General features: G+C 43.8%; 1 protein-coding gene across 1 annotated transcript in view; it reads right to left on the bottom strand.

Moving 5' to 3' along the window:
* LOC105566380 (slit homolog 3 protein-like) overlaps positions 1-11,068 on the bottom strand; it is a 97,478-nt gene that overhangs the window by 33,615 nt on the left and 52,795 nt on the right. The window lies entirely within an intron of this gene.

Genomic DNA, 11,068 nt, shown 5'->3' on the forward strand with positions numbered 1-11,068 from the left:
GGGGGGGAAACCGCTGACCGAAATCTTGTACACCAATGCCCATTAATGCCCAGTGGGCATTACTTTATCTTATCATCTTATTTGTCTTGTTTTATTTTATTTTATCTTATTATGTCTTTATAATGCCCCAGCAAGGCCTAATGCCCAAACTAATGCCCCAAAAATACCTACTAATGCCCAGTAATGCCGCAAATCTGTACACCACAATGACCTCAGCGGTTTCCCCCTTGGTTTGGGCATCAGGCCTTGCTGGAGCATTGTAAAGGTGAAATAAGATAAAACAAGATAATAAAATTAAGTAATGCCCACTGGGCATTAGTGAGCATTGGTGTGCAAGGTTTTGGTCCGCGGTTTCCCCCCTTGATTTATAATTTAGCGCGTTACTTCCCGTCTATTGAATGATAAATTGAGGATAGCCGATTACAAGCTGGGCACTGTATTGGTGTATGCAAAATGAAACTCAATAAAAAGGAAATGCCCCGTAACCTCTGGAATTAAAACTAGGCCATTCGTAAAATCGCACAAGTACGCGTACGAGTATCGTCACATGCACGCACGGAAATTATTTATGGGTGAGATCGGCTTAAAGATTACGTGACATTCTCATGTACCTGCTGCTACAAATATGCAGATTTCAACGGCATTGTGAGCTTCGTGCTCTTCGTGTGGTCGTAACGTTTTTTTTTGTCGCGACCAAGTACCTTCGAATATATTCAAGTATTGCGACAGAATTAGGGCGTCGGTAAAGACGCAATGCCTTAATGTAAAAATGAAAAGTTTCAAGCACGATGAATATGTACTAGATTGTATCTAAGTGTTCCGAGGAAACGTCTAAGAAAGGAAATTAATTGGAGTATAAAAATACATACCGCTTTGTACGTGCGCCTCTCAAATAAATCAATAGCTGAGACGATTATGTATGCGTTACGCTTATGAACCTGGTGCTTTTAAGTGAAGTTTCAATGTCAGTGTTACTTCTATTAAGGTATAAGTGAGAATTGCAAGTTATTGAAAGTATGAGTAAATGTACGGATATTAAATAGAGAAATAATACTTAATATTTCCACGACGCGTCCATTTATTGAACGAAACGTTGAATGAATACGTTTCATTGTTTATCACGAAATCGCGAAACGTAAAAAAGTGCATTGTGTCTCATAAAGTCTAATTAAAGCCACTCTACTAGTAAATGCTAGTCTCAGCGTAAAGAGACAGTCGATCAGATTATGGGCTATACTTTAAGCACCGTCTAAGCAGTAATTTAGCTCCACCACTTTAAGTTTCATCAAGCAGAAGAAGTGTAATCAGATTTTAACTCGTGCATCTTACCAGCTATAAGAACCATTTAAAATTACATTTTCTTTTCGACGAAAGGCCACCGCTATACTGCGCGTTAATTAACGTGAGATAGGATGGAAAAATAAATTTTGTTTTTATCGTGATTTACCTGTTACAACTCCTCGTAGCCAGACGTCATTACTTATGTAATTAAACAGTTGATAAACGAAATAAAGTTTAAATCCGGAATATTCATTGTATTTTCGATTCAAATACGTATATGTGAATTTTAATTTTACACGTGTCTTGCGCAAACAAAGTTGTTATGATTACGTATTATATATATTTATAAAAATGCATTTATTCTCTGTCTGATACGATATGCATATCTGTCCCGCGTACGATTGCAAACACGCGATTCTTAATTTATTATAATATATACTTGCAACCGACTGCGCGGAAATAAGAATGCATCTTTCCCCGCAATGTCAAAAGTTTAATAAGTAGAATTCAATATAAGTTGAATTTAAAAGTTGAATGATCTCCTAATGCTCATGATCGTTTTATTCTTATTCTGCCAGAAGGGAATTCTTTCCGTCCAATCAATCTTAAAGAGATTAACCCTTAGGAGAACTTCTTGCCGTTTTCTCGAGGTAATATCCGGTTAAGTCACCGCGGTTGTTAATTACAACGACTTCCAGTTATCAGTTGCTCAACATGCCATCAATTTCAGTCACGACATGTTTATCCCGATGCTAGAATATTTCATCAGCGGCGGCAATTCGGAAGTTTGCATTTTTAATATCAAAGGTTTTATCTACTCGTAACATTTATCATTTCCGCTTCTGCGTTAATGGAAGATTAGTTAATAGAACGATACTTTATAGCTCATTAAATTTGCATTTCCCTTTACTCCTTTGTTATTCTAACCAATTTGTACGATACCGAATGTGTAAAGTGTTAATCCACTCTTAAAAGTCCAATTAACCAATAATTCGACAACATGTTTATGCATGTCTGACAATATCGCGACGTACCTATATGCTTTGTGCCTGTGAACCGACGTGCTTCTGCAATAATGTGTATGTACTGGAACCACCTGAATGCTTGCGTATTAATGGAATGTGAACCATTCGGCAGCAAGTGGGTACATAGTTAGCGTTGCGCCACGTTGTTTATATAACATAGTATTGATAACTAAAGCGCTGAAATCAAGAGACGCGGCAGCGTCTTTCGCCAAGTGTATTTTATTAATAAAGCCCGTTCTTCTGTGAGCGAGACGCTACAGCGTATCCATTACAGGAATGAGAAAACTTTTCAGGAAATAAATCGTTGTTCTTTTTAAATAAGTCAGTGTTATGAAAGATATTCGGAGAGAATACAGATTTATATCGGCGCAAATTAGAGAAGATAAATCTGAGGGGAAAAACCAAATTTTTTAAATTCTATAATTCAAGTTAAGACCACATACATTATCTCGTCTACTGTACTCTCTGTCATATGTTAAACGATCACCGCGATCTTTAAATAAATAAACGTTTATAAAATATAAGAAGTATTTCCTTGTACAAATTTAAATTAATTTTCTTATGTCCTGCTGTTATCCGTCGTGCCATACATACGTGCTGTGTAACACGGGATCTCAGTGACCGACGCCTTAGCGGTGAACGTTAGTTTCAATTTTATGATTTGACTTAAGTTAGACTTTAAGTTAATTTAAAGTCGAAAAATAGACGCGAATATATCATCTTTGTACTGTTATTGCGACAAATATTACCACATGCCTCAGTGGTCGAATTGGTGAGACGCCCAGTAGGGAAGTCCAGGTTCAAACCCTGGCTGAGGTAATATTTTTCGCAATTTTTCGGTGTTAAAACACTGGCCAGTTAATGTCGACTAAAAAAAAGCTTGATTATTGTTATCTATTACTGGCAACTTAAAAGAGATTTCTATGTTTAAGTTAGATATGTCTTGACGATTCGATACGCTTATCCTTGAAAATGACCACAATCCGGATGGTCGAAACGTTGGATGTTAATCTATTAAATAAATAATATATACGATCTGTCAGTTGGGCCGTTTAACATTCCTTTCTATTCTTGTTAAATTTATTTCCTTATTACGTTTATATGAATAAGGTAATAAATCACACGATATTGATTGTAGATTTATCTTACTCTCGCGCTTTGATTCTTCAAACCACGGGATTTTAATTTTTACAATATATCCACAAGCTTATTGTCAGCGAGATTTCGAATAAACCATGATTGTTTAGTCTCAGCGAATAAATGTGTAATACCTATAAATGCTTGATAAAGTAACTTAATACTACAGGATTAAATAGCTGTACATGGGAATTATTCGATTTAGATAACTAACAGGTGTTGCTGTCGATAAACGCTGCCTGATAACAAAATAACATTTGCGGTTACGTGTATCCACATTTTCAATTCGGACTAATCTGTAGATTAGCTTTCCTAGTTTTGATTCGATTACAAATTCTCGTGGAGGAACAACAACCAGTCGAATTTGATTATCAATCTAAACTCTTCAGTACAATATTATTTTTATCACTAATACTACTTATTTCTTAATTATCCAACTCAGTATAGCATAACGAAATAGCAAAATATAACACAATATTTTTGTTTACGCATTAATTACCAGTAATTAATTCTGCTACACGAACCTCTACACGTGTTGTAAATTACAACGAAAGTCCCGTGACGTTTGAAGAGAATTTACTTTTTATTCAAGTCACTCGCAACAATTCTCCATCGTTAAACGTGAGATTGGCGTAACGGCCCGGTTCGTATGCACACGCCTCTGTTCGTTTCCCCCCGACATCGATACTTGGCGAGCGCGGTCGATGCGCAAGTAACGAGGCGCACTTGCACATATCCTTCCTCGCGCCAATCATCTCGGTTATTTGAATCGCATCCGTGTAATTATCGGCGCAACCACGCGTGCCGACCGGCAGGCATCGATCGATGACACAGATTGGGCCAAGTTATTGTCGGCACATTAAGCGTATCGGTTCGTTCCGGCCGTTCGGCCGAGCGCAGGCCGGGTGTGCCCGCCTCTCTCCGTTGCGAGCAAACATTTTCGATACATCGATCATTGGGTTTTTTCGCCTCGGTAAGCCCGATGCACCACGACACGTACAGCCGATAGTACATCGTAGCTACCGGCGAAATACTAACTCGACGAAACCTGGCGTGCGTGCGTGCGTGCGTGCGTGCGTGCGTGCGTGCGTGCGTGCGTGAGTCACATGCCATCGGTATCGCTAATTGCGCCACCCATTAAGGATCCTCCAATTTGCACAGTGCGCAACGCTCGTTACGATTAGCAGCGCTGCGCGGACTGCCGTATATTTAAAGTGTCGTATATCTCTGACGCTCGGCGTTACGGAGCCTCCTCCCTCGCGCGATTGACGACGGACAATCGGCGACGGACGAGCGAGCGGGCGGCCCGAGTGCGCTCGACGCCGAATTCGATTTATCACTCGTCTCGCTCTCGCGGCCGACGAATTATTTTTCCACATCGGCGAACGGTGGAACGATGATTATTCATACGCCCGTGGCCGCGCGGGTCCCCGCGCGCGTTCCTTTCGCGCGCGTTTACGTCGGACGTGGGGTGCGAGATCCACGGCGCGAATGTGTTTATCACGGGGATTATACGAGCTCGCGATTTTATCGGGGCACCAGGCCGCGGCGAATGTAATAAATTAATACGAACCTCCCGCTCTGGCCGCGAAGGTGAACGCAAAGGTCGCTCGATCGCGGCCAGGTTGGACGCCCGTCGTCGCGTCTCTCTCGGCGAAAAATTGAAATTATATCAATTTGCGGGGCTGCGAGACACGTTCTCGGTTTCATCGTGCCGAACGCTTACTCGGGCATAACTTTTTAATTAAAAATCGCGCGTGATTAAGGGCCCAAGGAAACTCGCGCCCGGCTGGACGAAAAGGGGATTAATGGCGCCCGATGGCGAGGGCCGTCGTTCACGCGAGTCCCCGCGAGTTCTGAAAGTGCGTGCGCGGAGGGTAAGTACGCGGCCGCGGAGGATTAGAGTGGCGGCGTGTATTACCACTGCCGTGCGTTTTAATTATGGCTGTCCGAGCTCGCTCGCTCGCTCTCGACGTACGGCACACGCTATTTCACTCGCGCGAGATTATTCCTCCTAATTATTTTAATTGCTCACGCTTGTGGGACACGCTGCGAGGGCCGGCGGGCGCAGTCCGAGGCGCAAAACCCGTGCGACGTGAGACGTGATTATCTCTGAAATAGATACCATTCATGGATATGCCCCGGCCGCGGTGTTTTAACATTATGCACCTTGGATAATTAAAGACCCTTCGCGGGCCCGGACACGCCCGTTTCTTTAATAAAACAGTCATCTATCACGCGGTAAGTTGGCTAAACAGCGGCTTATCGATGGGCGCGCGAGCACGCTTAGCTAATGCGAGAGCCGGAGCGAGGTAGGAAAAGAGAACCGCGGTACGAATGTGCACCGGTTGTAATATCGAGCGCGATGGCCAATAAGATCCGCGACGTCTCGCGTATCCACGATATAATAAAGCCATAGCGAGACTCTCTGGAAAATGATAAAATTTCAATTGTATCGATACGGAGCTGTCTTTACTGCCGCACGTCGCCTTAAAGAACCAGCGGTAATGCAAGAGAAATATTTTTCCTTTGGCTTTCCGCGCGCGTCTGACCTGTATTTTATCGTTGATACAGCTGCATATCGCGCGGAATATCGCAGGGAATGCCCCCGTCGAGAGCGGTTTACGCGCCCCGGCCGTGCCTCACGGCGTACGCGAACGCAAACGCGTCGGCGTAATCAAACGCTCGGATTGATGTAATAACATTTCGTTTCTGCCGAACGTGTGTGTGTGTGCGTCGACAGGTCGACTCGGTAAAGGCGATCGCCGGTGGCGTCTTCTTTTTTCCGCGCGCGTTCTCGTGCGCCGCGACGCCAGGGGATAAGCGAGCCCGGAATCGGTACGACGCGACACCGCCGGTGTGAATGGGCCGCCGCCGATCCCCCGGGATACGTGAAACATTTTTCGCCGGCGGCTCATAAATATCAGCGCGTCCTCACCCTTACGCTCCTTCCTTCCGGCATCGCGTCGTTCCTCTTCCGGGCTAGCCGAACGCGGCGACACAAAAGGGATCCGCGCGCGGCTTAAAGCGCGATTCTTCGTCGACTTCGTCCCTCGGCGGTGACTCGATTCACGGGAAGCTCGTAGAAGTCCCCGCGATCTTATCCACGGGCTTGAGACTTCTTCGTGCGATCGTAGGATCAGCGCGGATGAAAAGCGCCTTCACCTGCTCCCGGGGATAAATACCGCGGCCATTCACCGCGCACCGATTTTGTATTCCGTGTGTGGGTGTGTTTGTGTACGCGCGCGCGCATATATATACGGGTGCTATCGGTTATTTCCATTCGCCCTTATCGGACATGAGAAATCCTGCCGCGAAATGGTCCTCCTCGCACAAAACGCGCTGTCGTTACCCCTTCGTAATCACCGGGACCGTAAGGCACGCGACAAGCTAAAGCGCGTACCGCTGATGAGGGTCAAAGTATCGCGGGTACTCTCCGGGTGCGATCAATAACTTACATCGGATCTGCAGGGCGCTTGCGTTTTTGACGGAATTTCTCTTATAAATTAATCGGATCATTTGATAAAGCGCGCCGGCGCCTCCAACTCCCGGCATTAATCTCGCCGAAATTTTGCAGAGTCACAAATACTCATTTACGACCAAGTGATGATTAAGTATTCGCAGTTACGAAGTAAACTCATTGTTAAGCGGAATTTTACTAGTCTAGTTTACAAAACAGGTGCTTTCGGCGACGAAGAAAACAGATGTGAAAATCTCAATTCATCGTGAAGAGAACTATTTGAAAATTTTAAAAGATGAATTGTGTCAAACTTTATGACTATTTCTACAATATTTGTTACGTCTACAATTATCTAGTTTACATCTGCAATTCTAAATCTGTAATTTCTATAAAGACAATTTTTTTTCCTTTACTTAAAGGTGACTCGCATAGTCCTGCCTTTCATTTTTCTTCTCGAATTCTGCTATTTTACGCACGACGAGTGTCATTGTTGAAGTTGACAAGACAATCCGAAGACAATTTGAGACACCGAACTACTTAATTCCGCAAAATCATTTCCCGTTCGCTCGCCAGTGTTGCTAGACGACGAGACTCAAAGCCTTTCCGCGGCCTAATACCGTCTCGCCTCTTTCTCGCGGGAGTTTCCGGCTTTTCCCTTTACAAGACTACGGGACGCTGCGTGCGCTGGTCGTGTAATGAGGTGCCGAGACAGTACCTCGGAGTCGTTTACATCGGGACTCGACAAAGTTTTCGAAAGGAGTTGGCGACGTCGACTGAGGGGGAACCGTCTTGGCCGGAAAGAGGCGACGACCGGTCTACGCCCTCCGTCGACGAGGTGCATAATTATTAAGAAAAAAAAAAGAAGGAGAGGCACAAACGAGTGAAAGATCTCCTGCAAACTTGATCCGCGGCTTTGAATTACGTCCGCGGATGTGCTTCTACGAGATATCGTCCGCGCGCAAAGTTTTCAAGAGCCCTGTGTGTGCGCGTGCGAGCGCGAGGACATACATATACGTACGTAGATATATAGAATATATAGATACATAGAATGTAGCTGTTCACAAAGTCATATTTAGCTGAAGCGGACACGAGCGGAAATCAGAAATATCCCTTTTCATCTCTCTGTAGCTGTTTTAACCCTTCGCGCTCGATGTTATCTCTGCCGTAATACCGATGTACATTAGATTATGAAATTAAATTCGCATTTGCCGAGTTACTCTTTCCTTCTGTTTGATGTTTCACAAATGATGATTTAAAAAATCTAAAAAGGACGCATATTATGTCTTTCAAAGTCCCACTGTGCGAAAATAACGGGCCGAGCCTTCGAATATTATTGCCACACACATATTGCATTTACGACTTATTTAGATTAAATGCCATTTACGTATTGCCATTGTGAAAGTGTATTAATACATTTCAGAATATGACTATTTTTGTAATTGCATTGCCGCAACTTTGAAAATGAATGATAACATTATACTATTGCGCGTTAAGTAAAAATACATTTCGCAATTCCCGAAATATTGTTTTATTCATTGATTAATTAGTATGAAATTACAATTCGCAATTCATACAAGGTAATGATGTTACCTTTGTTGTTCACTACGCGCTCTCGTTATCACTCAAAGGCCGCGCATTTGTTTAATTAAGTAATGCAACCGTAACACTTATTACATCGATGAAATGCCGCGTGCATTGCCGAAATTTTAAATCATCTCGCAGAGCTTGCGAGGCGCAATAAAACGGGCGCTGATCACAAGCAACGCGGAGCTTGGTTATTTATCCAAATAACCAGATCATTCTTAAGCTCGTTTTCCTTCTCGAAAGGTAAATGATGTGGAAAGTGACGCCGGGAAACTCCCTTAAATTATACTGAAACGTCCGCGTAGTTCCAGTTCGGGCTTATCCAAAGTTAGACGATGGAGTATTCTTCGGCGAAATCTAGATACGAAAGTTCGCGCCGCAAATGGAAGGAATGTCATGAATTTTAGAAGAATGTGCTACCTGTCGACGATCGCCTGCAAATGCAACAGATGCCGTCTGTACTTGCTACAACGGTAACAAGTTACTGTGATCTCGGACAGGTCAATAGCTTTCAATAGAGTCCTAAAATTAGGTACACATACATGTTGTCGAGGCCAATATACATGTCACTTTTAATTTCGAAAAAAAAACCCGCTTATTCGACACGATTTCGCTTCTTCGCGCGATCGTATATACGGTATCTTGGCTAATCCGAGAAGTTTCGAGAGTCATTCGTTATCTGCGGATGTAGTTCCCTCTCCCCCCCCTCCATTTTTTCTACGGTGCGACGCCGTATGATTATATGATGGCTTCCGCCCCGCATCTCGGACTTTCAGCAACTCCTAAAAACATTTCTTCGCAGAAGTTTGCCGTGATAAACTTGCCGACACAGCCGGACGGAGCCCATTGGATTCAGCGAGTTGCGAGGAAAGCTGTCGAGACTACTGGAAAGAGAGGGGGGAGGGGGGGGGGGGAAGTAGCCCGCCACGAACGAGGGCTAATAACCTGGGAAGTTAATTACGGCTGTAAACTGCGAGGGGGTTGTTTGACTACCCCATCGCACCAAGGGTGGCTGACATAAGGTGGCCTCGTTGCACTGGCCAAGCCAGTCAGTGCCCGCCTACGTCGCGTCCTTCGAAACGATCGCACGTCGTGAAAAGCTTCCTCCCGGCGAGAATTGACTTAATACCGCTTGGTCGCGCTGGTCGTTGAAAATTACATCGCAAATAAAACCCGCGTAACGCGAACTCGCTTTAATTAGGCGATGGGAGCGCGGGCACGGCGGAAATTGATTCTCGTCACGGGAGGACGCGATTGCGAAGAGGTATTCATTTTTGAAATCGGGGGGAAACGACCGCGTTCTGATTTCCTTTCATTACCTCGTGTTTGATGCGCGCCGTAATTTGCACCGTGGATATTGACTTGTTTAATTTAAAAATGTTGGCCGCAATTTTCTCGCGACACTTGCGCGTCCCTTTTCTATGAACTCATTGCGGTAAGAAGCATTCGCAAGAAACAAGAGAACAAAATTAAATTGATCCCGTCGACAAACGGGGTCGTAAGATCAGATTAATAAAATACATCGCTGTGTTCTATATTTTTTGGGTCGCGACGTTAGGCGAAAATTGCTCAATATTGTTTACCGTCAGGTACTCACGGGTGATAAGATTAATCGAATGAAAATGAAATGTTTATGTACGCCAACACATTTCCCCGGGGTATGCTAAAATGCTGGCGGAAAGGTTGATAAATAATATTGTGAGACAAAACAGAAATTTTGATAAACTTGGTAGCCAACGAAAGTCAACAATGGGAATGGCGCCGCTAATAAGAATGATGTATCATCTCAACGAAATTGTCTTTATCGTCCGCCCGGATAATGAATGAATTAAGTTGGCCGTAAGCCATGAAGAAAATTACCCGTATAAATAACACCCGGAGACAAAACTTCACGGCCGCGGTAGCCGTATGAGAATTCTTGCTGACGGTAATATTTTCCGGCCACCTCGCTGCATTCGTAACCGTAAATTATTCCGCAAAACGCAACGTTTTTGCCGGTTATGTTCTTTGGAGTTTGCGCTTTTAATCCGCGACCAATTTACACGTTGTCGCTTTATTACTTCTTCCCCTCTACGCAACCTTCCCACTCGTTGGCTTAGCACTTTTATCTTAAACTTGTCCGATTTCGTATGACGTAATGCAATTTCTGTAGATACAAAAAGAGCACAATCGTGCAAAATTGCATCTCTACCGCTCGGATTTACGGATGATTTTTGCGGCGAGACTCTTATTTTTACTCATCGCGTTACTAAGTTTACTCAATGCACAAATATCATTGACTGTAATATCGAAGATAATCAATTCTTTGTCTCATTGATCTTCTTCGTGCGGTAATTTCTCCATTTTACTAATACCAACGCATGAAATTGTGTTTGTGCTACGTGAAAAAGCCGTATTCTTTTTTTTTGTATTTAGAGAGACCTAACGCATTTTACATCAAATACGAGCGACAGAATGTATCAAAGAATCGCAAAGAGCGCAAGCCGCCTTTCTCGGAGTGAGTGTTTCAAAGTGCCCGACGCTGCCGAGAGAGCAAAAGGGAATAGGGATGTAAAAGACCGTTTCTATCAAGACTTTTTCC

This window comes from Vollenhovia emeryi, unplaced genomic scaffold (genome assembly GCF_000949405.1).
Source record: "Vollenhovia emeryi isolate VEMERY1.0 unplaced genomic scaffold, V.emery_V1.0 DF939145.1, whole genome shotgun sequence".
NCBI classification, from domain to species: Eukaryota; Metazoa; Arthropoda; class Insecta; order Hymenoptera; family Formicidae; genus Vollenhovia; species Vollenhovia emeryi.